At 34.7% G+C, this 5784-nt stretch overlaps 1 non-coding gene across 1 annotated transcript; it reads right to left on the reverse strand.

The window, feature by feature from the left end:
* Window positions 1-5194: 5194 nt before the first annotated feature.
* On the reverse strand, window positions 5195-5267 carry Trnav-cac. Its single transcript has one exon. It is a non-coding gene; the product is annotated as a tRNA-Val (tRNA).
* Between the last annotated feature and the right edge of the window lie 517 nt (window positions 5268-5784).

Consider the following 5784-nt stretch of genomic DNA (forward strand, 5'->3'; position numbering starts at 1 on the left):
CTTGGTGACTAATTTTCAATGTGTTGTTTACAAATAAGAACTCCGGTATTTCAATAATTGAGTTGACGTTGACATTTGACACAACTACTTGTTGACTTTGGTCATGTCGGAAAAGCAAAGGTATTATACCGTACAGCCTAGCAGCATAAGCATTAGATATTTTTGCTTTCTTAATTTTATTTGAAATATCTAGATACTTTTAAATAGCATGTCTTTCGTTTATCAACATTATAATTATTATTGTGTTGAGGTGTTCTTTGAAAATAAGTCGAAATCAATGTCTGATAATATGGATGATTATAAATGTAACGTCTATATTTTACCGTCTATAATATGTAACATGTATTCATTTCTATTATTAATTTTAGTACATATGATATCTTTGATAACAAAATAAGAATACCCTTGTACCTGCTGTTATTAATTAATGTTACTATGTCTTTGTTCCTATTGCCTTGGCCATTTAAATTTTTGTATTTTCTTTTCCATATTGTTTGTTTTTTTTTCTCTGTTTTTATTTAGTGTTTATTATTTTGTTATTGTGTTAATGTAACCGTCAACCGGCGGGATGTGCAGAAATAATGATTAGTAGATATAGTATTAATATTTATTGAAAGAGTATATACATATTTATCTTATTTTTATTAAATCATTCAGCATATCTTATTCATAATATAAATTTATATTTTATATTTTGTATTCAATTTATCGAAACGTACTATTAAAATTGTAAAATTATGTCCACTACAGATGATGATATATTTTTATCAGCATGTAGTAGTAGTTGTTCCTCTGACGTAGACGATGATTCTTTCCATGTTCCGGAAACGCTAGGGTCCTTGCTTAGTAGTTCTTTTCTCAATTCTCCTCACTTTTTTAATGTATGTCATATTAACGCTCAAAGCTTACCTTCTCATTTTACTGATTTTCTTGAAGCTTTTTCCAATGCCCCTGTAGACGCCATTTTAATATCCGAAAGTTGGTTAAAACCTTCTATTAGTTCCTGCTTATACAGTCTTCCTGGATTTGTGTTAATTCGGAACGACCGTATAGGCAAAGGTGGCGGAGGTGTGGCTATTTACCTACGCTCTAAGATTCCCTATAATATTCTTTTTTCATCTCCTTCTTCATTCTCGTTCTCTGCTGAATTTTTATTCATTGAAATCCGTCTCAGGGGTGTGAAAGTGGTTCTTGGAGTTATTTATTGCCCTCCTGCTGTTGACTATTTCTCTTAACTTGAATCTGTCCTTGAGTCCCTTTCATCGGATTACACACATCATGTAATCATGGGTGATCTGAATACAGATATGTTAAAAATGACACCACGTTCTTTAAAACTTTCTAGCCTCTTAAATTCTATTAATTTCAACATTCTCCCTTCTGGAGCTACACATCATAACTTTGACTCGCCTGATACTTGGTTGGATGTTATTATAGTCTCCTCAACAAATGATGTCATTAAATATGGCCAATTATCAGCTCCCGGATTCTCTCGTCACGATCTTTTATATGTGTCCTACAAGCTTAAGCCTCCTAAAATTAAACCTCCTACAGCGTGGATGCGCAATCTTGCTAATATTAACTTAGAAAACTTAAAAAATAATGCAGTATCGCTTGACATGACTTTGGTGTATAACTCATCAACAATTAATGATAAAGTTTCTCACTTCAATACATCCATTTCATCACTTTTTGATAAACATGCACCAATGAGTCCTGTCAAGATAAGAAGACCGCCCGCTCCTTGGATTACTAAAGGGGTGCGTATGGCTATGTCTCGTCGTGATCGTGCTTTCCGCAAATATAGACATGACAGGTGCAAAGAAAATTGAGAATTATATAAGGCTGCACGCAACCGGTGTAACTTAATGGTAAGAACAGCCAAACGCCACTATTGTCATATTAACGTAAGTAATTCGTCTCCGGCCTCAATATGGAAATTTCTACAAACATTAGGCTTAAATAAGCGTAACAATAATTTTTCTTTGCCTTCATTGTCTCCTGATAGTTTAAACTCACATTTTTCTTCTTCTACTCTATTATGTCCTAATATTAAATTACGTACTATTTCAGAAATTGAATCCATGGCCTCTCCTTATTTTAACGACTTCGTTCTTTCTCCAGTGTCTGATGAAGAAATTCGTAAAATTATACTGTCAATCACATCTAATGCTACTGGTGTTGATGGCATTAATCGATATATGATAACAACTATTCTAGACTATATACTGCCAGCTATAACTCACATTGTAAATTTTTCTATTTTATCAAGAGAGTTCCCTGTACTATGGCGTAGAGCTTATGTTATTCCTCTTCCTAAAGTTTCCAACCCCTCCCAGTTAAATCACTACAGACCCATTTCCATTCTTCCTTTCTTGTCAAAAGTCTTAGAATTAAGTATTTACCAACAAGTTTCTTCCTTTGTTTATAACAATAATATTCTCAGCTCATATCAGTCAGGTTTTCGACCAGGCCATAGTACAGCTACTGCTCTTCTCAAAGTAACTGAGGATATTCGGATTGGTATGGAGAATAGATTGATCGCCATACTGGTCCTTATTGATTTTTCTAACGCGTTTAACTTGGTTGATCATGATATTGTTCTTGCCATTTTTAGGCATTTAAACTTTTCTTCATCAACTCTGGACTGGTTCTCCTCATATCTTCGCGACCGCCAGCAGGTGGTCAAGCTGGATCAATCTCTTTCCGGGTGGCTTGATCTATCTGCTGGTGTGCCGCAGGGTGGCATCCTTTCTCCTATTATTTTTTCTATATTTATAAATTTTCTTACTTATAACATCGACTGTTCTTACCATTTCAACGCCGATGATCTGCAACTCTATATTCATACTAAGTTGGAGGATATCGATTCAGCTGTAAATAAAATTAATCGAAACCTTACTTATATATATATAACTGGTCTAATAAATATGGTATCATGGTAAATCCAGCTAAGTGTCAGGCGATCATTGTTGGTAGTTCGCGTATCATTTCCAAGTGCGATGTTTCTTCTTTGCCAAATATCGTGTTTAATAACAATATCATACCTTACTCTCAAAATGTTAAAGATCTCGGACTGCACATTGATTCAACTTTGAGCTGGAAGGTGCACATTAATGAAGTTAGTCGCTCGGTCACCGCCACCTTAAGGTGTCTCAATAGATTTAGAAATTTTCTCCCTATTAAAACCAAAGTTTTGCTTGTGCAAGCCCTTATATATCCGATCATCGATTACGCTGATGTGTGTTATGTCGATCTCAATGAAATTTTTTTAAACAAACTCGATCGCCTCATAAATAATTCCCTGCGTTTCGTCTTCTGCCTTCGCACATTCGACCACATTTCCCACTGTCGAGCCGAACTCAAATGGCTCCCTATCCGCCAACGCAGGGATTTACGGCTACTGTGTTCTCTTTTTTCTATTCTTTTTGACCCTCTTTCTCCTGATTACTTAAAGGATAAATTCAAATTTCTCTCTGACAATCACGATCGACAGCTACGCTCTATTGATTCTCTCATTCTCTCTTTTCCCTGTCACTTCTCTGGTTTCGTAACCAACGCTTTCTCTGTCCAAGCTGTCAGATTATGGAATAAACTTCCGGTAGAAATTAGAAAGGCTCCTACTAAGGCATTTTTCAAGCGTCGTTTACAGGATCATCTTATTAAAAACCTCTCTTGAGTTTCTCTTTTTTTTTCTCACTACGCTGTGTTTTTATAATTTCTATTACCACTCTGTTATTTTATATCATATATGTATATATAATTATAAATGTGTATTCTTATGCATATATATAATATTTTATCTATGTTCTTGTTTTATTATTATTAGTATCGTATTTATTATAAAATTTATTGTTACCGCCTTCATGACTTTCTGTTTGGCCTAAAGGTTGACTGGTAGAGAATGCCTTCAGGCATTAAGTCCGCCTTTTGTCACAACATATGTTGTTGGTCAATAAAGTATTTAAATAAAATAAATAAATACTCGTCCGCCAACCTATACCATAAAAAAATCATGCATTCTTTATATATCCAAATGTAATCGATGATTCTTTGAATCGTCGATATTCAAATACTACTAATAAATTATCCATCGTTTCCTCAGCCTCTAGCGAGAAGAATGGTCAAGAAACTCGCATCCTTGCTCTTTTCAAATAAACAAATTTACAATATTATTTTGTACAATAATAACGTGTCCTTTGATGGAAATGGAAAAACCTTTTACGCGCTTCCCCCACGTGATAGAAAGAGGGGGGGGGTGTGGGACTCCCCGGTTTCCTGAACGCCGATTGCGCCCAGGTCCACCGGGTTTACCCACTAAAAAACCAGCGTTACCCTCACCGTCTCTCGGCGGGCGCCACGGGCTCGCTTACGCATGCTACCGTGGCCTGTGATGGGACCCTAGCCTAAATCAAATCCAATTTAAATAGCACCATTTTAATATAATAAGATTAATTTATTCTCAATAAACTTTTAAAATTTTTGTGACTAGTAAATTGATTTTATTTCCCAGTATCTTATTATATGTATATTCGTTTATACTATACTTGCGAATCAACCAGCTTCGCACGGGTGCAATATTGATACTAAATATACTACGTAATTTGTTTATATACGACATCACATTAGAAACTTCTAAAGTTATCAGTGTTTCTGTACTATATTGTCCACGTAATATATATAAAAACCTTCCTCTCGAATTACTATATCTATAAAAAAAAACCGCATCAAAATCCGTTACGTAGTTTTAAAGATCGAAGCATACATAGGGATATAGGGACAGAGACAGCGACTTTGTTTTATACTATGTAGTGATGTATACTTTTATTTAAATTCTGCTAGAATACATTTTCTTTCTTTCTTTTACTATATAAGAGACAGATAAGTAAAGTAACATCCTTTAATGCCCCATTGCCTAGACTCTTGAGTGAGTGTGGGTAGGTAATAATGCAGGTTTCCTCACATTGTTTTGACCATAATTTAAACAACCCCAGCGGTGCTAAGCCGGACTTGGACTACAATCCCTTCATTAAAGATTCATATGCTCTGGCTGGGCCGTATTGATGTTTAATAAATAAATAAAATTAATATAAAGTTTTGTTTATTCGTATTAATCCTTATATTGGAATGAATAATATGTTTATGTAGGTTTCCTACCTTTTCCATTCTCAGCTCATGGCTGGCCTTAAAAAATTGTTTCCGCCCGGGATCGAACCGGGGACCTTGTGCGTGTGAAGCACACGTGATAACCGCTACACTACGGAAACTACGTTGAAATCGGCGAAAATAATTGTTCACAATACAAAATATTTATAAAATATACTAAAAAATATTTGTTACTACTCCAACTGTGTAACGCAATTACATCAGATATATATAATAACTACAAATACAAAACATTCTTGAATAGGCTATTTGACTGGTTCTTAAAATACATTTTATATTATTTAGTAGAAGTTAAGGAACCCAGTAAAAGTTGTGTTTTTTATTTCTAGTACATATTTGCCGAAAAATATCATATTAAAAATTCCATTTTTAAATAGCGCGCAAAAACGCTATTTGGACAATATGGCGCTGCAATGGGGTCGGTGACGTCACTTTCCTGTATTATAATCTTTGGTACATATAGCAGAAAAGTAAAGTTTACAAGTGACTTCATCATAAGCCCGGCCAATCAGGAGCGTTTTGTGTCACGTGACAAAAGTTTGAAAATTTGCATTTTTATTTTTGGATTTAGTCTATGCGTCTGGATAGTGGATACCTACCATCTCATCATATATTCTT

This window comes from Vanessa cardui, chromosome 26 (genome assembly GCF_905220365.1).
Source record: "Vanessa cardui chromosome 26, ilVanCard2.1, whole genome shotgun sequence".
Classification (NCBI taxonomy): domain Eukaryota; kingdom Metazoa; phylum Arthropoda; class Insecta; order Lepidoptera; family Nymphalidae; genus Vanessa; species Vanessa cardui.